At 32.9% G+C, this 24,163-nt stretch overlaps 2 long non-coding RNA genes across 2 annotated transcripts in view; one reads left to right on the forward strand and one right to left on the reverse strand.

Annotated features, from left to right (window-relative positions):
• Window positions 1-13,877, reverse strand: part of LOC149476152 (uncharacterized) — a 35,348-nt gene extending 21,471 nt beyond the window's left edge. The window contains exon 1 of the long non-coding RNA XR_016317880.1: window positions 13,718-13,877. This is a non-coding gene — a long non-coding RNA (uncharacterized LOC149476152). The remainder of the gene's footprint in view (window positions 1-13,717) is intronic.
• On the forward strand, window positions 5,151-6,396 carry LOC149476153 (uncharacterized). The gene is made up of 2 exons (XR_016317851.1): window positions 5,151-5,422; window positions 5,880-6,396. It is a non-coding gene; the product is annotated as an uncharacterized LOC149476153 (long non-coding RNA).
• Window positions 13,878-24,163: the final 10,286 nt, after the last annotated feature.

Raw genomic sequence — 24,163 nt, forward strand, 5'->3', positions numbered from 1 at the left:
AATAATTTATATATAGTGCTGTTCAAATTTATACTTTAATACAAATTCATAAAGTTGATTTTCCTCTGTAGTAATATTTTTGACGATATTGTAACTTTCTGATCGGGTTAATATTTGATTACTCGCATGTTCCCGCTACTCGACGCTAGATGGCGCTGTGCTGATTTTAAAGGTCATCGTTTAATGAAAGGTAATGTTCTGTGTAAGTATTTTTATGTTGTATTTAAAGGCAGTTAAAAATATGTTTCAAATAGATACATATCAGTAGATAAAAAAAAATACAAAAATCTTTATTGTTCGAAGATAATACAATGCACTAATATCCACACTAGGATTCTCTGTGTTGTGTATAAATAAATATCCATACTAATATTATAAATGCGAAAGTAACTCTGTCTGTCTGTCTGTTACTCAATCACGCCTAAACTACTGAACCAATTTGCATGAAATTTGGTATGGAGATATTTTGATACCCGAGAGAGGACATAGGATAGGTTTAATCCCGGAAATCCTACGGGAACGGGTTTTTCTTTGAAAACGCGGGCGAAGCCGCGGGCGGAAAGCTAGTAGAATTATAAAAATGAGCTTTTCAGTTTTCATATTTTTAATTGCATAATTAAATCAAATAGGTACTACGAAAAAAAATGTGTGCGTGTACTAGTTAACACGTGAGAAGTAAAACTTCTATATGACCTTATTTTTCAAAAAATAATTTACTATATGCAACTTTACAGAAATACGTCGAATCACGCGTGGTAGGGATAAGAAAAAGATGGCGCGTAACGGAAAAATGTCACGCGTAACGAAAAAATGTTACACTAAATTTGTTTCCAACCCCGATAGAAAAGTTTCACTTCAAAAATTATATGTTTGACCTGCAGTTAGATGTTTAAGTCTTAACACAGTAAAAATACAAACATATATGTACAGAAATCCGCCACATAAATTCAAATTAAATAAATTTTACCAAATCTTATATAAATCTACATATTATATTCGCAACTTTGTTAGCGAGAAGTATTTAAGGGAAAAAGAAACCCTTTTTTAGATTAACTATGTTTTTTATATTAAGTTAACTATGGTCTATGACTTATTTTTTTAAATTAACATCCATACTAATATTATAAATGCGAAAGTAACTCTGTCTGTCTGTCTGTTACTCAATCACGCCTAAACTACTGAACCAATTTGCATGAAATTTGGTATGGAGATATTTTGATACCCGAGAAAGGACATAGGCTACCTTTTATTGCGAAATATGTACGACGGGCGAAGCCGGGGCGGACCACTAGTTGCTAATAAATTGTTTAATGTCATCAAATTGTTCTACCAATCAGAGAAGTAGGTATACTATAATCACCATAAAACATAGGTTTTTGTTTTTCTTATGCAGGCTTGAAATAACTAAACAGAATATTTGCTCCAGTTTTTAATATACTTCCTAATTCGCGTAAAAATTGAGTGAAAAATAATTAAATTAGCAAATATTAAAGAGTATAATTAATTGGGTAATATTTTAACAATTTTGCTGTTAATCCAATTTGCTTGATCCCCTTGTAATGAGATAATGTCAATATTTTGCGGAAAAATTTAATATTTCGTCAGTATTTTGGAAAATATATAATACCTACTAGCTTTCCGCCCGCGACTTCGCCCGCGTTTTCAAAGAAAAACCCGTTCCCGTAGGATTTCCGGGATAAAACCTATCCTATGTCCTTTCTCGGGTATCAAAATATCTCTATACCAAATTTCATGCAAATTGGTTCAGTAGTTAAAGCGTGATTGAGTAACAGACAGACAGACAGAGTTACTTTCGCATTTATAATATTAGTATGGACTAGCTGTGCCCCACGGTTTTACCTGCAGTGCTCCGCTATATAGCGAGACGATATTTTTTCATTCCTCGATATATAACACCGAAATAATTTTTCAAAACAGACCAGTAGTTCTAGTATCATCACGCTAAGACCATCGGGAGCGGAGCAATGCGGGTGAAACCGCGCGGCACAGCTAGTTATTGATATACTACCTAGCTTTCTTTACAAAAACTTACCCTACTGAAAAGATAAAATAAATAATAATAAATAAATATTATAGGACATTATTACACAAATCGACCTAGTCCCACAGTAAGCTCAATTAAGGCTTGTGTTGTGGGTACTAGGCGACGATAAATATAATATTTAATAAATACATATATATAGATAATAACACCCAGACCCAAGAACAAATAATTGAGTTCATCACACAAATATTTGCCCTGACCGGGGATCGAACTCGGAACCGTCGGCTCAGTAGGCAGTTACTTTACCACTGCGCCAACCGCGTCGTCAAAGATATATCCATTTAATAGTAATAAGATATACCTATACAAACAAACAATGCAATTAATGAATGCTACATTTTAACGCTTGAAATTTCTAAATTCTTAAATACCATTTCAGCCATTTTCAAAATACTTACGGGCTATTATTAAAAAACTTACTCCCATATGAGTTAGAGCAATTACAGATGTGTGATTTTTTTAAGTACATACATGCGAAAAATGCTTAATGTAAGCTAATATTATGAAGGTTTTGATATCTGTGTGTTTTATTTGAAACTATCTTTCCGCTCGCGGCTTTGTCCGCTTTGTATAAAACTTAACTTATTATTTAAAGTTTAAACCATCCTCAAGAATTACACTATCTATTAAAAAAAACGGTATCAAAACTCGTTGTATAGTTTTAAAGATCGAAGCATACATACATACATACTTTAGGACAGACGCGGGAAGCGACTTTTTTATACAATGCAGTGAAAGTTATAACAAAAATAAAAAATAGTATACCATTACCAAAGCCTATATCTTCTAGTCCTATTAAAAACGAATTGACATTATAATCTAATTACTTGCCCTGGTTTTGCCCGGGTTTAAATGACTCGATAAATATGCTTTTTACTGGTAAAATAATTATTAAAATCGGTAGAATATTTTTTGGAGCTATATCGTAACAAACAAACAAAGAATCAAATATTTCTTCTTTATTAGTTTAAATGTAATAGAATTGCTATAAGACACATTTATTCGATGACAGTGTGACACGCGAACGAAGACAGGGGTGACAAATAGTGTTTTCTTTTGAGAAAAAGATATTTAGACATTTTCAATACAATAATTTGACGAATTTGAAACGGTTAAATAGCAGAATAAATTTAGTTGAACACAAAATTACAAATAATACAAAAAACTAAATTAAAAGGGAAATATTTTTCACTATAAAAATAAAGAGGCATAAAATTATACTATCTTTTTTAACGACCTTTACAACAAAAATAAAAAAATAGCGTGTGAGCCGAGCACACGTGTCAGACGTGAAACTTCATTGGCAAGATTCAAACATACATGATTGCCATGACGCGGACGTGACCTCGAAATTTTACTCTCAACGCGCCTAAACATGTTTCACTTCAAAAATAATTAAAATATCACAACCAATTTTCTCCGCGACTGTACTCAATGTTTGTTTGCATATTTTTTGCTCAAAGTTAATGAGTGTGTTCCCGACTGTACAGTTGCAGTTATCGTTTTTGTGCGCAACTGTACAGAGTTGCTTGATGAGCATTTTTCGCATACACCGGGTACAGTTGTGATGAAAAGTGGAATGGAATTGAATTATTAATTTTTATTGCTATTTTAAGTTGTTAGAAGAGAACTTGATGGCTCTTCAATTTTTCATAATGATATAATGTTGTATCATTTGTGAAAATAATAAATAATAATAAATAATTGGTACAACACTTATTCAAGGTCCAAATTGATAATGGACATACCTACTTTCTTGCACAATAAATGCTTTGACCTTTTTTACATATTTAATTTAATCAAAATTGGTTCATCGCTTTTGACGTGTCCACTGTCCACGTAACAGGTAAGTAGTTTGATTGCCGTTTTTAATATATTTTTATAGTAATATTTAGCTGGTTTAAGAATTAATTCTTTCAAACTCGTAACATCTAAAAATGACGATTCTAAACTTCAGTGTATAACATATTTGCAACAACATTTATCTCACTATTTATAAGTTTAATGTCATTCTTAAACTAACATTACACACCTATTTTAAATTCGGATAAATAGCCACATTTCTACCTGACTGTACTCATGTAATGAAGAGTTCACTCATTTGTCTGTATGTCCGTTAAAATCTGTTAAACGGTTGAAACAATTTCATTATAGCTGTTAATGGCCCGTTCGCATGATGAATTAAAAATGCGCTGTCACTCAAGGGTAAGCGTTGTTACGAGTGGCCACTGAGTGGGTGGGTCGCTTTAAGCAAGTTATTGATTAGAAATTAAAAATTTCGTTTTGTAAAAAGTATTTTATTTCTAAATGTAAGAGGTGTGTAAAATCGAATTGAAGAAAATACTTACTTATTTATATTTACCCATACTCTTAAATAAAGTTGCAATGCAAGCCATAATAAGTGACAGGTTATTTGTTAAGTTTTCTCGATGAATCTCATTCTCTTAAAAACGCAATTAAAATGAGTACTTACCATCGTTTTTAATTTGGCATGTAAAAGACAAAGACAAATTAATAATGAAACACACTTGTAGGCTTCATTACAAATATAAATTACTAGCGACCCGCCCCGGCTTCGCACGGGTGCAATGGCGGCCGGCCGGATCTGTAATATCTTCGAAAATATTCACGGTTTATCATATTACGGTGTAAAGGGCCATATAGATCTATATTAAATGAATAATGTATTCAAGGTATTTAATTGCTGTATTGTTACAGTTTAACTCAAAAACTGCGCTTTTAAAATCCATACGAAAGCTACCACTTAACCAAGTGCTAAATTTATATTCGAGGAGATCCTTGGTCCAAAATAAAACAAAAACTCATAATAAAGATAATTTATAATTACACACAGCAAATAACAATACAGACCACACTCCAACATAAACTAAATCAATTACAAAAACAATAAAAGATGTTCCCATATCGTTTTTAGAATTACTATGATTAAAACAGCTTCGATCGAAAACTGAACAATAAACAACAAAATAAAGAGATAATAATATCGATGCAAATAAATGAATAATTATTAAAATAACATATACATTTATTAATTTATAATATTTATTGCAAACTGCTATAAAAAGAAGTAGGGTAACGGCACCAGTGGTCAGCCAGGCACCAGTGATCAGCCTATTGCGTTGTTTATTGGCCATAAATATCGCTGTAATCAAAATAACCAAATCACGCGCACCTTAATAGAAGCTCTGTTTCGTTATTGGTTCATGCATCACGCGATAGGAGCAGCAGGGGGTCAGGGGAGAGAAGTAAACACGTTCGTACAGGTGCTGTCCGCCGACAAGAGCAGAAGTGTCATGTCTGCAATATTTTTTGTTTCATGTGGTGCTCTTTTGAAAGGTGAGAAATAACATATTTTAGTATGAAATGTGATTGTGTTTTATAGATAATAACTTTATAGATTACTTAGAGCATTTAATTTTGTGAAATTTGATAAAAAATATTGTTTTTTTACTTAAAAATTTGAGGGGCTGACCATTGGATACTGATTTTTTATGAAAGATCCAATGGACAGCCCCTGGGGCTGATTACTGGGTTTATTCCTAATTGTTAGAAAACCCAGTGGTCAGCCGCATTTCAAAATATTTTTTTCAAGCGGCTGACCACTGGGTCTCAATCTGTGGTCTCAATGATCCAGTATTCAGCCACGATGTTATTGAAATAATATTTGAAGTATAAATTCGAATGTTTATGTTTAAATCTATAAGTAATACTTCATGTTAGTTAAGTTTTACCTGAAATAATTGTATTATGTGTTTTCATATCCAAAAGTTATTATTGTTCCCTTTTTTTCTAGCTAAAAATGCCGCCAAGACAACAGTATCCTCCAGAGAAATCCTCCGAAAGAGATCCTCCTGTGGTTGATTATAATTATATATATTGTGGATTATAGATACATCAATAATATTATAAACTAATATCGCTGATTTCTTTAAAAAGAATTATTGCTGTTTTTATGATAAATAATAAGAAGTACCTAGAAAATAAGAAGACACAAAGAGATTGTAATAGTATGTTTAAAATAATATTTGTATTGTGTGCGATATACATTTTTTTGTGCTAAGTGAATCGTTGCTATAAAAATGTGATTAATATAGTTGATTTTGATATAACATTGTTTATTTTGATCTCATAATTAGTTATACTTACTAAAGGCTGAACACTGGGTTCAACAAGGCTGTTTATTGGTTTTTAGAGGCTGTTCACTGGGACACTGGGCCATTTTTTGTTTAAAATTAATTATATATTTTACTAAGAGAATTATTGTTTTTGATAAACGCTGATTCGAAACTACAATAAACAATAAATCCATACATGTTGAACGTTTTTTTATTCGACGATTGTTGTAGAAATGGCAATGGTCAAAACTTCAAAAAGCTGTTATGAGGCTGACCACTGGTGCCGTTACCCTATATTTGATATTAATAAAAACCACATAAACGCTACCAAAGACCAGAGAAGTAAGGCAAGAGTAAATTCCTTCTGCAGTAGTTTTGAGATTTCTTGATTTTGACCTGAAATAAAAAAAGGTATGAATTTATAAAGAATAGACAAAATTCGATCATGAGGCGGGACTCGGGACTCGGTATTCTTTATAAATTTATATTTATAAAGCACTAGCTGCCCGCGGCTTCGCCCGCGTTTTCAAAGAAAAACCCGCATAGTTCCCGTTCCCGATTTCCGGGATGAAACCTATCCTATGTCTTAATCCAAGTTACCCTCTATATGTGTGCTAAATTTCATTGTAATCGGTTTAGTAGTATTTGCGTGAAAGAGTAACAAAAAACACACACACGCATTTATAATATTAGTAGGATTTGAATGCCGTAAAACCAAAAATATCAAATACTAAAAAAAATTGTTTTAGTAACAACAAATCTTCTTATATATAAAAATGAATCGCAAAATGTGTTGGTAAGCGCATAACTCGAGAACGGCTGAACCGATTTCGATAATTCTTTTTTTATTATATTCCTTGAAGTATGAGGATGGTTCTTATGTAGAGAAAACGTAAACATGTACCACGGGCGAAGCCGGGGCGGACCGCTAGTTAATTATATAAAGGCACTTTAAATACGAAAAAAATGTTTAAAGGGAATTTAAAGTAAAATCGTAGTTAAGTCAAAACTGTACTTTGAATATTTTTTTAAGAATTCTTGGGTCGTGATTTACCATTGATACCTATAGAAGCTAAAAATATAGTTTTTAGAAGTATTGCATGTTTGTCTGTGTGTATGTCCGGGTTAAACTATGAAAACGAAACGAAAAGTAGGTTTAGTTAAAATTTTACATGAAAATTCTAACAGTCTATAGGCTATATTTCATCACCCTAAGGCCATCAGGAGCTGAGCACTGCGGGTAAAACCGCGGGGTACAGCTAGTATTTATTATATTAGGTAATAGATTAAATATAATTTACTTGTAAAGTACATAACAGTCTGGAATGGGCCAAATATGAATCCGATTATAATGAAAAAAATAGATATTGCACATGATGTTATTCTCCACGTCCAAAAGTCGAAAAAATGGCACATTTAATATTATTATTTTTTATGTAACATAATAGCATTCAAAGCTCACAATTCAAAGTATATTCATTATTATTTTGATTTTGATATGACATTGACAGGCTTTCTATTCTTTCATATTTTGATTTTTTTATTTGATATTGTTGTAATTCTTGTATTTTTGATTTGACTTTATGAAAGAAACATTTCATGAAAATCAGACACATTCTGGGAATCATGTTGATGTGTTGACAAACATACATACGAACATTATAAAGTATTGCTCTGAATTTTACACGTTTTACAATTATGTATGACGTAGCAATGATACTTTCATTTTATGTTAAAGGGGTTTGGGTAAAGTTGGCCTCGTGATGAACTTTCGCGGCCAGTGATGAAACTTGGATATTTTAAAAGAGCAATATATTGGACGAGAAACTACAGTGGGGAGCCCATGTCAACACCGCTGCAGGTAAGCTCAGTTCAGCTGCATATGCAGTCCGAAAAATAAGGCATCTCACCGATGAAGATACAGCTAGATTGGTTTATTTCAGCTACTTTCATAGCATTATGTCCTATGGAATTCTACTGTGGGGCAGGGCTGCAGATATAGAAACTATATTTATCTTACAGAAAAGAGCCATTCGCTCTATATATAATTTACGTGCTCGGGACTCACTAAGAGATCATTTTAAGAATACTGGTAACCTTACTGTACCATCACAGTATATATTTAATAATATTTTGCATGTACACAAAAGCTCCGACTTACACACAAGAGTAGGAGATAGACACGATTATGGCACAAGGAACAGGAATAGAATTGAAATGCCATTTTTCCGATTAGCTAAAGTTAAAAATTCATTTATGGGTCAAGGTATACGCTTATATAATAGAATTCCTCACAATATTAAAGAGTTTAGTAGTTCTAAATTTAAAACTTATATAAAAAATGTACTAGTTCAGAGAGCGTACTACAGTATTCAGGAATATATGGACGATAAAGACCCATGGAGGGTTATCGCGTAAAAACCACAGGACAGTTCTTTGGCATATTATGATATATTATGTAGTTAGATACTTATAAGTTACATATTATGTAATATTGACATAATTTAAAAGAGCAACTATGGAGTTTCTTGCCGATTCTTCTCCATAGATACTGCTTTCCGAATCGGTGGTAAATGTTAAAAATACTCATGTAATGACGATTCGAAAGTGCTACTAAATAGTAGTCTAATTGAATAAATGAATGTTTGAGTTTGAGTTTTGAGTTTATTAAGGACACAAAACTCGAAACGTATTAGGAACAGAGATATTTGGTTTTGTATTATTCATTTACCTAGAATCTCGATGATTTATTATAAGCTTTTTCGGAGTTTTTTAGGTTTCTCCTTTATTTATTTAAGAATTCTAATCAAAACGATGTATATCAACGCTTATATACGCAATATATTGCTCTTTTAAATATCCAAGTATCATCACTGGCCGCGAAAGTTCACCACGACGCCACTAGCCCATAGTACCCAAACCCCTTTGGTTAAAAAGTAAACGAAAACTAAAATATTACTATCAAAACAGACAATATCGAATGCAAGCTGTATCAGACAGTCAATTTTCTGCGTTTTACCTGCAACAATAAGATAAACTGTATCTAATCTAATGTACTGTATCATTTTTGGGAATAAATGTATTTCTATTCTAATAGATTGCCTATAAAATTATCAACCCTTAATCTTCTATGTAAAAATGAATCGCAAAATGTGTTGGTAAGCGCATAACTCGAGAACAGCTGAACCGATTTCGATAATTCTTTTTTTGAATTTTGAAGTACGAGGATGGTTCTTATGTAGAGAAAACGTAAACATGTACCACGGGCGAAGTCGGGGCGGACCGCTAGTTTGATATATATTTATCTTTAGATATCTTACATTGTAAAGGAAAAGATTTGTGTATCCGATTTTTTAAACGAAACACAAAAACTACTTGACCGATTTAAAACATATCTATACTAATATTATAAAACTGAACAGTTTGTTGGTTTGTTTGAACGCGCTAATCTCAGAAACTACTGGTCCGATTTGCAAAATTATTTTTGTGTTAGATAGTCCATTTATCAAATAAGGCTGTATACATATAATCACGCTAAGACCAACAGGAGCGGAGCAATGCGGGTGAAACGGCGGGGCGCAGCTAATATTTTAATAAACAGAAAGCTACGTTTTTCCTGAGTGACAAATATGCTCCATTTATTTTTGGTTTTGTCCGAATAAAATGATATTTAAAAAAGCTTAAGTATAATAAATAATAGAATACTAATGTAGATTTCTTTTTGGTAAGCAAGGTAAAATAATTTTTAATTCATTTCACTAATTTTGTTAGTTGATAAGTATAAAATATACTTATTATTAAGATAGATGTCGATTTATTAATAAATCTGTATAATTTTCAAAATCGTTTTAAATACTTTCTTGGTTTACAAAAACACAAAAATTCTTTTCTATTCTTACAGCTGGAAAACATTAGGCTATAAATAAGTACTAAAAACGTCAATATCTGACCCTCTGTCCATTGTTTAACATCAACACAATAAACCGACGTACCTTACGCAAATACGGGGTGAAAAGTATAGCTATGTTTTATCTACGGTCGAAAGATTGTTTTATATTAGTTCGATATATTTAAAATGCAAGGCAACTGGTGAAATCAGAAGTTTCATTATCTGCCTACTGGCTATTCATTAAATTGTTAAATAATTGTATGTACGACATATTATCAGGTTTTATGGATAACTAGCTTTCCGCCCGCGGCTTCGCCCGCGTTTTCAAAGAAAAGCCCGTTCCCGTAGGATTTCCGGGATAAAACCTATCCTATGTCCTTTCTCGGGTATCAAAATATCTCTATACCAAATTTCATGCAAATTGGTTCAGTAGTTTAGGCGTGATTGAGTAACAGACAGACAGACAGAGTTACTTTCGCATTTATAATATTAGTATGGATATATATTATTTAAGCATCGCTTTCTTAAATTAATATTTCATTTTTCCGATCCATCCATTTTTATTTCTTATATTAAAAGTTTATTAAGTCGTTAGTGTTATCGACATGATAAAATTGCATTAAGTTTGTGAATGAAAATATCTGGAACTACTTGACAAGGTTTCGATAATTCTATAAGAAAAATAATAATTTTAAAATAAATCAAATCAGTACTTACTTGCTTATCATATTTTTTCAATTGTACAAGTAATGAAAACGAGCGAAGTCGCAACTTACACTTGTATTCAAAGTATACACACATCAAACATTGGTTTATTCATTAAGTAACAATACAAGTCGAATAAGTTATGCTGTATTGTCTTTAAGTGATAACTTAAACTTAGAACTTGGGCACATATTGTATTAATTTATTTAATTTTCAAGCTAGTTTCAGTAGACGGATTTTATCGAATTATATTAGGATGGTAACTAAGCCTATATGATTTTATATTTCTACTTATCGACTTGTGAAATTTTATCAAAATCAGTACTGTAGTTTTCATGACAAATTTATTATTTAATTTCAGAGTAAGTGTGTTAGGTGAGATGTTTGGTATCCTCCTATTTATATTGGAATTAAAAGTTCAATTGAACGAAATAAATAACATGTTTGTTTGTTTAAAAATTATATATCTGTAAAAGAGGAGAGATTTTTTGTTGATGCAAAAACTAAAAACTGCACAAACGATTAAAAAATAATTTAAATATTAAAACTATATCTGTAATACGCTACAGACTATATTTTATTTACTTCCTATCTCGATTGAAGCCAGCATAACCGTCATCTTAAACAACATTCGATTTTACGTACTCATTTTACTAAAATCAAGCTGATAAACAGACAAAACCACAAACAACAACTAGTATGGATCGAACAAAACACCGTACGTTTCTACCGATGAATTTAATTTCCACCTTATTGTTAAAGTTCGTATTGTTTTCGCCCCAGGCGACACTTGCCAGCTTCCGATGGTTGGGCCAGAGTGGGCCAATGTGGGGATGCTTGGGCCAGCTTGGTCAATGTTGGGAGTAATTTTTTGTAATTGTAATTGATGTGGAATAAGGTATTATTAATAAGTTGCGTAGATATAATGAAAACAAAAATATTGTTAATATGTAGATATATTATTGCAGTTAGAAGGAGGCTAGACAAGAAAATAAGAATCATTAAAATCGGTTTAGCCGTTTTTGAGGTATACCTAATGGTGAAAATTTTGCAATTTTCGTCTTTCTTATAAATTCCAGATGTAACTATGCCTAGACTTTGATTGGGTACGATAATGTACAAACAGTCAAAATAATGTAAATAAAAAAAAACAATAAGATTTTACTTTGTTTTAGTGCCTACCATGTTAAAGCTAAACAATTTTATGTATACACTAGCTTTTCGTCCGCAGCTTCGCCCGCGTAGTCAAAGGAATTTTCGGGAAAAAAACTATCCGTGTTAATCCAAGTTACCCTCTATGTGCGTGCTTTTCATGAAAATCAGTCCAGCAGTTTTTTCATGAAAGAGTAATAAACAAACAAACATACGAACTTTCGCATTTATAATATTGTAGGATATAAATTCATATAGTGAATATACAATCTTAAAATTACATCTACAAGTCATATGACAGTCGGAATATGCCACGATAGAATTAGCGCCATTTTAACCAAAATATATATTTTGATATCACTGATTACTTGATATGGGTACACGTCAAGTTGATAACCAAGTTATTGTTCAAGTTATACTGTTAATAGCGTTAAGTTATTGTTAAGTTAAACAATTGAACAGTATTTGATTGTCATGTGTGTATTCAAGTTAATGTAACTTTGTTTATGATTTTGCACAGAAGGTTGAATATCTCTATAATATAAAAATGAATAAATGTCTATTATCTATGTAAGTATTTATATAAAATTATATAAAAGAGGTCTATACTTATAATAAATAGAAATATTATTGTATCATGTCCAGTTTATCACTACATAGTATAAAACAAAGTCGCTTTCTCTGTCCCTATGTCTACTTAAATCTTTGAAACTACGCAACGGATTTTGATGCGGTTTTTTAAAGAGTTGTTCAAGAGGAAGGTTTTAGTATATAATTTATTAGGTTTTAGACAAAGCGGGCGAAGCCGCGGGCGGAAAGCTAGTATTAAAAATAACGTCTCTATGCATTCAAAATTCCGCTCGATCGATAAAAACAATGCAAAATCGAAAACAGAAACTCGTATTGTAAACAAAATTAATTTCCGCAGAGACGACCGCTCACAACAAAGTCCAGACATCGAATGCGATAACTGTTCGAAATTCAAATTTAACCGTTGACCGGAGATGCGGCGGAGGACACTTCCGGTTGCGTTCCGTTTCACAGTTTTGTTTGATATCTTTTGATAATGGATTTTCAGTTACGTGTAAATTTTGAATTGTATTTTAGTATATTAGAGCTAGAAAGAGAGTGAATTTATATATTTTGTAATACTTAGGTATAATCTATACAAATATTATAAAGCTGAAGAGTTTGTTTGTTTGAACGCGCTAATCTTAGGAACTACTGGCCCGATTTGAAAAATTCTTTCGGTGTTAGATTTGATCGAGGAAGGCTATTTATAGGCTATACATATATCATCAAATAAATAAACCATTATTATTTCTATAGCAGTATCTAAGATATTACATTTAAATGCAAATTCACGTAGGTTGCATAAAAAATAATACTACCTACCCAGTTTTGCCGTAGACTCTACTTAGACATTACGCTCTACGGCGTAGAGCGCTGTAGAGCGTAAAGTACACCGATCATAGATAATAGCAGTTTTTTTAACATCATAGATACAATCTTATTCATTGTTTCCAACCATAGACACGTTCTTAACCAGGTAAAATGTTTAAAAGTCTACAATATCACATTATAAAACATTGTATATGCATGCAGCGGCCATGTTTGTATTTCGTCGTTTGACAGATGACAGCAGTTAGCGCGGGAAATGATTTTCAAAATGGCGGCAGCGTGCTGTATCTGTGCATCGAGGTGGGATTCCATTGTAACACGGCTTTTTTCTTAATTATTTTTTGTCTTTTCATTTTTATTTTTGAATACATCAACTAATCTATACTCATATTATAAAGCTGAAGAGTTTGTTTGTTTGAACGCGCTAATCTCAGGAACTACTGGTCCGATTTGAAAAATTATTTCGGTGTTAGATAGCCCATTTATTGAGGAAGGCTATCATCACGCTAAGACCAACAGGAGCGGAACAATGCGGGTGAAATTGCGGGGCACAGCTAGTTTAAAACAATAATAAGATACATAGGTAGAAAAGCTCTGTTGATTTTTGGAATTCATGAAGAAAAAACGCTTAAGTTTGATATTTATGGCAGTGTATCGCTAATTAGTATATTTTATATTTACATCTTAGATTGCGAGAAAAAAAAATATTATTTAATAGTTTTTAAGTAATGTTTTTAATTTTATATACTTTTGTAGTTGTATACCTACAGTTAGTTTTTTTAGAATATAGGGTATATAGATCGGAAAACTGTCTCGATGTTTGGAAAACGTGAAGAAGAAATCTTTAGATTTGATACTAATAGCAGTGTAGGCTGTGTAGCGTTAATCAGAATATCCTAAAGTTATATTTATTTACTCTTAGCTGCTAAGAAATTCTTACTAAATAAATGTAACGTAAAACTGTTTAGAGGGCGCATGCTGTGTTAACCTTTAATTATTACTTTTTTGCAAGAACATATTTTGTTACATGTAATATTTATATTGTAAGAATCACTGTAAACAAATGTTGGTTGACCAAATAAATTTAAAATAAAAAAAATGTGTGTGTACACTCGTAAGAAGTAAAACTTCTTTATGGCCTTATTTTTCAAAAAATAATTTCCTATATGCAACTTTACAGAATTACGTCGAATCACGCGTGGTAGGGATAAGAAAAAGATGGCGCGTAACGGGAAAATGTCACGCGTAACGAAAAAATGTTACACTAAATTTTTTTCCAACCCCGATAAAGAAGTTTCACTTCAATAAATTACACGAAAGCTGATTATATAAAAATAGTTTACGATACGGCAAGACAATGGAAACGAGTCATTTAATTTGATACAATATTTTGTAAATTCAATTTAATCCTATCGTGTTAATATTGTAGTCTTATTTTTCTGTTTGAAAGTTTTTTCTCTGATACTTCAATGTTATTGAGTAAGATATTAAGAGTTATCTTTATTATTAATCTGATCTGTATGTACCTGTAGCTGTAGATACCTATACCTGTTCCAATATATTCATCTGAATCTTTGTCTTCATGTAGGTATGTCATTCTATCTGTTGGCGCTGTGCTGACGCAGGCTTTTCGGTCGCGTCGCACATTCACATAGCGTCGCCCCCAGTTGTCCCGTCTCGCGCCACCGACCCACGTCTAGTAGTTAGTAAATTAAAGTATTATATTTTTATGTAACTTAGATGAATAAGTATATAATTTCTATTGACTGCATTCTTTATTTTCATCTCCCTACACACAGCTACACTAAATATCTGTTTACTAATAAAGTTTGTAGCAAATTATAGATTCATCTTTTAGTACAAAATTATAAGACTAGCTTACTACTAGATTCATTTCTCGACTGCTCGAGTAGTTAATATACAATCATTTTTCGTGCTCGGCTGTATAATGAATCTAGATTTTTAAAGACGTTTTTGCTTAAATAAAAAAATAATTTTAATACATGGACACAATATTTAACACAAAAACATTAATACAGATTTAAACTACACTATTATCTTCTTTCTTCCTTGCATAAGACATTATTTAAGATCTTAATTACTATTATAAAGGCGAAAGTTTGTATGGATGTATGGATGTATGGATGTTTGTTACTCTTTCACGTAAAAACTACTGAACCGATTACAATGAAATTTAGCACACATATAGAGGGTAACTTGGATTAACACATAGGATAGGTTTTATCCCGGAAATCCCACGGGAACGGGAACTATGCGGGTTTTTCTTTGAAAACGCGGGCGAAGCCGCGGGCGGAAATCTAGTTTAATATATAAAATACTTTGAAGTTGCTTTGAAGTAAGAAGAAAATAATATAACAATAAGCGTGGATTAGTGACAATTTAAATACAAACTTCGAGATACAAATGTTCATTTTTATACAGATTTAGATGGCTATCTTATTATGGATAAGACTTGAAGAATTGAAAATTGAAATATGGCGAAGAAATTTTAATGAAAAATATTAAACTAGTGGTCCGCCCCGGCTTCGCCCGTGGTACTTGTTTACGTTTTCTCTACATAAGAACCATCCTCGTACTTCAAGGAATATATTAAAAAAAGAATTATCGAAATCGGTTCAGCCGTTCTCGAGTTATGCGCTTACCAACACATTTTGCGATTCATTTTTATATATAAGAAGACTAGTCGTACCCGCGTTTTACTTTATAATTCATCTTCTTTCTTCATATAGGTACTTTACAATCAATAACATCAATTTGAGAAGATATATGGATAAATATAAGGTAAAAACTAGCCTGGTCAAATATGAGCTTCAATAGGTCATTAGTTGTTTGCTTTGTGTAAATAATTATATTATTTAAATTAAAAAGTCATATTTTGAATAAACATTGTTCTGGGAGTAATTGAGTTTTCAGCTCTCTTAAGAATTTTATACATCTTTGTAAATCAATTTCTGGACTGTCTATACAGAACTTGGCACACATTTAGATCTCAATTCTTTTTACGGCAATTAAGTCAACGATTGAACTTCGCTCCCATTTTTACATTTATGTTTTTGGTGGGATTTAATATAAATATGAATACAAGTTTTTCTATTAAATCTGCTTAGATCGACTTAGTAACAAATAAAAAGTTTCTTTTTAGCTTTGTACCTTTATCGAATTATGATGATATTATGTATAAAATATAATATACTCTGTTAGATATAATCAAAATAAGAGACAAGTTCAGCCGTAAAAGCGTAATTTTAAAGCATCGCAACACATAAAAACAAGAAAAAAAAAATGGCAAAACTTAGGCACAAAATTATCGTATTTGTACGATAATTATCGTACGGTTCGACCGTCACGCGACATGCGCTACACAGACCAAAAAGTTTGAGACGATGTAATAAAAGTTTCACTTTAAAATCTTTCCCCTTCATTTAATATCTTATCCACATAATACTACCCGCATTGATCAGTTATTCAAATGTATACAGGCGGGCACGGTTACAGACGGTTACGGTTACTTGTTGCTTTCAGATGGGACAGCTTAGGTAATTATTTTATACAGCTTTTTATTGATTATTTTCAAGTTTATGAGAGACTGTCTGTAATGGAATGCACTTTTTAGTGTTTTTTTTATCAAAATTAGATTTATTTTAAAATACTTTTATCAGGATATGAAAAATAGATGTTGGCTGATTCTCAGATCTACTATACACACAAATCTCAAGAGAATCGGTCCAGCCGTTTCGTAGGGGTATGCGGTAACTAATATTGTGAAACGAGAATTATGTAACTATATAGAGATACTAGCTTACCGCCCGCGGCTTCGTCCGCTTTGTCTAAAACCTAATAAATTATATACTAAAACCTTGCTCTTCAATCACTCTATCTATTAAAAAAACCGCATCACAATCCGTTGCGTAGTTTTAAAGATTTAAGCATACAAATAAACTGAGAAAGCGACTTTGTTTTATACTATGTAGTGATTTACTGCTGGCTTAGTTAAAAAAAATAAGCCCCAGTCGTGACTTAATATAAATTGTCACTTATAATACCACAAGAGCTTCAAAATTATCGGGTATTTTCTGATAGGTTCGTTGCAAACAAATGAAGGAGGCAAGTTTTTAGTCAAGGTTAAAAAATCACGAGCGCGAAGCGCGAGTGATTTTTCCTGAAAAACTTGACGACTTTATTTGTTTGCAGGGAACCTTGAGGGAAATGCCAGATAATTTTGAAGCTCGTGTGGTATTCGGGAGATTATTTTTCCGTCCCAAATGTCGGCCAATAATTTCACAATTGAATTGAACCTGTCAGTTTGACGTAAACGACCAGAGAAAATTTTCAAAAAATTATCAGTATAATACCATGTAGGTTGTACCACGTGACGTCGAATGGTGCAATTCTATTGGTCGATATTTGGGTCGGAAAAATAATCAATATAAAATGATCCTTTAAGTAACGTAGCATATGTGTATGTTAATGTGTAACCACAACAACAAATAGTAACATTATTATATTTCAACAAACATAAAGTAAAATAAGATTAAAGATGTCTTCAAAATTTAAGTTTAATTGGTATGCAGATTAATTTTCTGTCGTTTAAATATATTAACAGATAAAATAAAATTAATTAAAAAAGGTGTGCGTGTACTAGTGTACACACGTAAGAAGTGAAACTTCTTTATGACCTTATTTTTCAAATAATAATTTACTATATGCAACTTTACAGAAAGAAATACGTCGAATCACGCGTGGTAGGGATAAGAAAAAGATGGCGCGTAACGGAAAAATGTCACGCGTAACGAAAAAATGTTACACTAAATTTTTTTCCAACCCCGTTAAAGAAGTTTCACTTCAATAACTGCTTATTAGACATAGACATAGACATAGACACACATTTATTTACAATCAATAACACACACAACAACTGACAAAAATAATAACAAAACACAGAACATTACAAATAAAGCAATAAAAAAAAGAGAAATAAAAAATAAAATAGAATAAAAAACAATAAATACATAGTTGTTATTATGTGCTATGGCTGTAAAATGGTTCTGGCTCAGCATATGTCATAAGTCAGTGGACTCATGACGCTGTTGATTCTGCCAGAACCCAGAAGGTAGATGGTAACATAAGAAGAGGAAACAATAAACAACAAAGTAAACGAATAATATTATGTAATATAGGTATAGGTATGATTTTTGTTATATAAAGAGTCAAATGTAAAAAAGAAGAAAGTGAGTGCATACATATATATAGGTATATAATATAATATATGAAATTACATATATAGGAATAGGATAGATATAAAATAAACATAAGTAAGAACAAAAGGTAACATAAATAAATGAAAACTACATGAGAAATAAACAATATGGGAAATAATAATAGATACAAATGCTGCTTATTACAAACAATGTACATTATATTAAAATTGGAAAGAAATATCTAAAGACTAAACATTTAAAAACTAATTTGTATTCAGATTCGTAACACAGTAAAGTTAACAGCTAATAAAACTGTTTATTGTTTGAATTAATATGTCTGCCATTGTTTTGTTGTCGTTTCCATTTTTTGCACCTCGATGTTTTATGTCTGTCTGTCAGTTTCTAAATAAGGGGTGAATGCTTTTGCCCGTGGTTTCGTCTGCGTATGAAAATAGCGGGCCACATGTGGGGCCACAGGTAGCATAATTAGTATAAATCTATACTAATAATTTATTATTATAATACTATAAAGCTGTAGAGTTTGTTTGTTTGAACGCGCTAATCTCAGGAACTACTGGTTCGATTTGAAAAATTCTTGCGGTGTTAGCCCATTTATCGAGGAAGGTAGATAGTAGGTAGATATTATTATGCTAAGACCAACAGGAGCGGATCAATGCGGGTAAACCGCGGGGCACCAAAACCTAACTATGATATGTTATTATTGTTATATTGTACTAAAAATGTAATTTTAGCATAATATTTGTTTAAAAATTGTGACATTGGTACTCCGTGATCTATGATCTATGATTAATAGATAGTGTTTTTTGCGGGATGTAACTATGATGTAATTAAAGGTCAGGAAGCTGTTACAGGTGCTTTTGCTCGAACAGGTGCTTTTACCGGTCGGGGAGCTTTTACCGGTCGGGGAGCTTTTACCGGTCAGGGAGCTTTTACCGGTCGGGGAGCTTTTACCGGTCGGGGAGCTTTTACCGGTCGGGGAGCTTTTACCGGTCGGGGAGCTTTTACCGGTCAGGGAGCTTTTACCAGTCGGGGAGCTTTTACCGGTCGGGGAGGCTTTACCGGTCAGGGAGCTTTTACCGGTCAAGGAGCTTTTACCGGTCGGGGAGCTTTTACCGGTCGGGGAGCTTTTACCGGTCGGGGAGCTTTTACCGGTCAGGGAGCTTTTACCGGTCAGGGAGCTTTTACCGGTTGGGGAGCTTTTACCGGTCAGGGAGCTTTTACCGGTCGGGGGAGCTTTAACGGGTCAGGGAGCTTTTACCGGTCAGGGAGCTTTTACCGAACGACGAGCTTTTACCGGTCTGGGGAGCTTTAACGGGTCAGGGAGCTTTTACCGGTCAGGGAGCTTTTACCGGTCAGGGAGCTTTTACCGGTCAGGGAGCTTTTACCGGTCAGGGAGCTTTTACCGAACGACGAGCTTTTACCGGTCAGGGAGCTTTTACCGGTCAGGGAGCTTTTACTGGTCAGGGAGCTTTTACCGGTCGGGGAGCTTTTACCGAACGACGAGCTTTTACCGGTCAGGGAGCTTTTACCGGTTGGGGAGCTTTTACCGGTCAGGGAGCTTTTACCGGTCGGGGAGCTTTTACCGAACGGCGAGCTTTTACCGGTCAGGGAGCTTTTATCAGTCGGGGAGCTTTTACCGGTCAGGGAGCTTTTATCGGTCAGGGAGCTTTTATCGGTCGGGGAGCTTTTACCGGTCAGGGAGCTATAACTATGATGTAGTGATTACAAGAAGTGTACGACGTGAATGTGTGTTTCAGATGTATTTGTGTGTATGTAATGTTTGTATCTCCGAGTGTGTATACTTTGTTTTTGTATTCAATGGTGGGTATCGTAGTTGCGTATTTCCAAACTATACAAGGCCAGCACGCAGCGTGGCGGAGTGAAACTAATCACGTATAGTTCGGAAATAACTTTTTTACAAAGTTCTTCCAATCTATACAACAGCAGTACGCAAGTACTCGCGTATACTTTGTAGTGAAGTAAGTAAGAATAGCGCTCCAAAACATACAGCACCAGTACGCATGCAGACTAATCGTGTATGTTTCGGAGTAAGCGCGCCGTCTTTCCATTGCTCGCGTTTATATTATTGTATTGCTGTTTTGCACGCCTCATAAGCGAAGCGTTGAGGTGGGTACTACTGTCACTTCGCGCAAAACATCTGATTTTTCATACTTAAAATGTCTTTATGTATCATACATTGCACTTGTAAGATAATACATACACACACATATTAAGAAAAAACACTATTTTTAACATTCATGATATTTTTGATGTCATTTTTGTTATTTAAACTAGTTAAAAAACAGTTTAAAAAAGTTCTGTCTTGGACGTCCGTGTGTCTGTATGTGCGGAGGATTTTCTTGTTAACACGATAGCGACCGAAATACTTTACTAATCGAGTCTTTTTTTTTCTCTTACGCTTGAGTATGCTCAGGAATAGAACCCTTTCATTTTTCAGGGTCTGATTCGATGTGGTTTTATTGTTATTAAATAAACAAAAATAATAATTAATAAATAATTATTAAAAAAAATTATGAGGCGTGCACTTTTGGATTTTCCAAATTATTTAAATCTATCATTGCAAAGCATGTACACGAATGTTGCGTACTGATATATATGCTTTTGTTAGGCTCTACCAGGAATCGAACCGATGATCTTTCAGTTCTATGCTCATACATTATTTATCTCACGTGAAATAGAATGTAGCTTTTATAATTTACAAAAATTATTATGATGTTAGTTGAAAACGATATATTTTCGATAAAATTTAATCAAAATTTGAATTATAAGTAACTTTTAATTTATTTGTAGAGGTTGTTGTTCTTCCTAAAATCACACGAAAACGGCTGGACCGATTAGAATGAGATTTAGATAGCTTCTTACTAAGATTATAATTAAAACAAAATAGTCAATTTAAAATAATTTATTTATTAAATTACTTTACAACTATTACAGACATAGGTTACAACATAAATCCATGCACCTTGAAATAAACTTCCTATGTATTACACAGAAAATACGTAAAAACCGCATGTTTTTCAAATATTCATAATATAAAGGCCGCAGTCTGCAAAATATTGATTTTTCCTCTTTCAGCCAATTGCTTTAGCTCACGCCCATTGGAGAACATGGAGTACGAAGCAAATAATGTAGATGTGAATGGATGTGGTATTCTGAAACAGAAAAAAAGATAATTAGAAAATAATTTTAACAAAATATTATTTTTTTACATTAAGGCAATTATTTTATGCAGGTGGAGCCGGGGTAAGCAACTAGTTTCCGAAAAACCATCCCACAATGTTGAACAAAAAATGTTTGTGTGTGTGTGAAAAAAGTGAATAATTGTATATTTATAAATAAGTACCTAATTGGTAAACCTTTTTCTGTATTCCTGATTAAATTACTTTGGCAAGTGCGAAACTGTGTTTTATTTTCCATAATTTATGTTGATTACATTGTGAAGTATAAAAAGTCTGTGATTTATTTCTTTTACAATTAATTATTTTGAAACATTACATTTTGTTTTATTTATTATCCTCTCTAACGTCGTCCCTAGACGATAAAGTAGCATGACATGCGCTGGTGTCATGCATGAATGAAAGTTTAAATTATTGACAAAAAACTGGTACCTAGCTGATTGATGAAACTTTCTATTTTCTATATTGTTGTTAGACGTACCTTTTGATTTAATATTCTTGTAGATGAATAGTTGTCAATGCAGTTGTCATTATTTCATGTCTGAACATGCTTAGCTGTCGAATACTATAAAAATCCGCTTTCCTTTGTCTCGTGGCGCATTCGTACGAATCGTGCCTAGACCCAACTACCCTCACTTTGCTAATAGTCGTTGACTTGCTGCGATTTGTTATCAACTACCTACATCAATTAGCTAGCTGTGTAGATTCGCAGTACATTCTTATTACATTCGAACTAATATTTAACCCGGCCTCGCGTGTAATTTCTTATAATATTGACATGCAGCGTGATCATCTAGATCGGTGCATGTCATGCAAGGGCTTGGGATATATTTCAATACGCAAACTGCATAAAATGCATTTGATTTTTATGGTCATTCATGTATGACAATTCAGGTAAACGCACATCATGCTTGCATTATCGTCTAGGGACTACTTTAAGGTATTCAAAATGTTTATAGATTGAGACAAGGTTATATTATAGTATTTAAAACTCGTTATAAATTTTGCGAAGAAGGTTCTTTAGAAAGCCCATATGTGTTATTCTGGTACACAATTTACATCAGTGCCAAGTAGCAAAGTTCTTTCAATTGATGACTGCAACATATACATACAGACTAGTTTTCCTCACGCGGTTTCGCCCGCGTAGCCAAAGAAAAACCCGTATAGATCCCGTGCCCGTAAGGTTTCTGGGATAAAACCTATCCGTTGTCCTTACTCAGGTTTCGCGCTATCTCTGTATTAAAATTTATCCAAATCGGTTCAGTGGTTGAGACATGAAGAAGAGACAGATAGAGTTACCTTCGCATTTATAATATTAGACAGACAGGGTTTAACTTTAAGCGCGGGTTCTCTTTAATCTGGTTTTGTCGTATTTCACATAGAAAACTTTTAAAATGACAGATCCCTGGTTTAAAGTTAGACTGTGTTTAAATTGTTTTGTGGTAATACCATAAGAGTCTAGTAAAATAAAAAAATGTTAAAAAACACATCCAATAATTCATACATCGGCAACATCCACTCCGCCCAGGCAAAGCCCCGCCCACCCACATCGCTGGGCGTGGCCAAACTATATATGTATATAAAACTACTGTTATCTAAATGACAAAGCTCGGATTTTCCATTGTTAAGTTACGCTGTATTTACCCACTGTTGACAAGTTTACAAAGCAATGATTTGATATTGTTTAATTTGATGGTAGGTTTTTAAGTCGAACTCAAACTCAAACTCATGTTTGGTTCACTCAAACTCATACTGAAACTGTTTTCTTTCAACTAGAGAAATAGAAGGCTTTTTAAATATATAAAATGTGCTTTTGCTGGTAAACGTACGATATGAAACTCAAACTCAAAGTTTACTTCATTGTAGTAGATTTAAAATTAATAAAAACCCCTTTTAAATTAATAAAATATGTTAATTGCCACTCATGCATGGAAACTGTATTTCACTTACACTATGTACTTAACTTACCTACGATTTAAGAACTTTAATAAATAAATAAATATTATAGGACATTATTACACAAATCGACCTAGTCCCACAGTAAGCTCAATTAAGGCTTGTGTTGTGGGTACTAGGCGACAATAAATATAATATTTAATAAATACATATATAGATAATAACACCCAGACCCAAGAACAAATAATTGAGTTCATCACACAAATATTTGCCCTGACCGGGGATCGAACCCGGGACCGTCGGCTCAGTAGGCAGTTACTTTACCACTGCGCCAACCGCGTCGTCGTTTAAACCACCGTTTACAAGTTCTTACATCGTAAGTTGCTCTATGCATGGAAGAGCCTTATCTTTTAAATTAATAGACCTATCCTAATAATATATAAGTTTTCTTAGTAGAAACATTTCAAAAATAATTCCGAAGT

This window comes from Colias philodice, chromosome 28 (genome assembly GCF_061535455.1).
Source record: "Colias philodice isolate Cphi_HAF_F1 chromosome 28, ilColPhil1 Martin Lab GWU primary, whole genome shotgun sequence".
Classification (NCBI taxonomy): domain Eukaryota; kingdom Metazoa; phylum Arthropoda; class Insecta; order Lepidoptera; family Pieridae; genus Colias; species Colias philodice.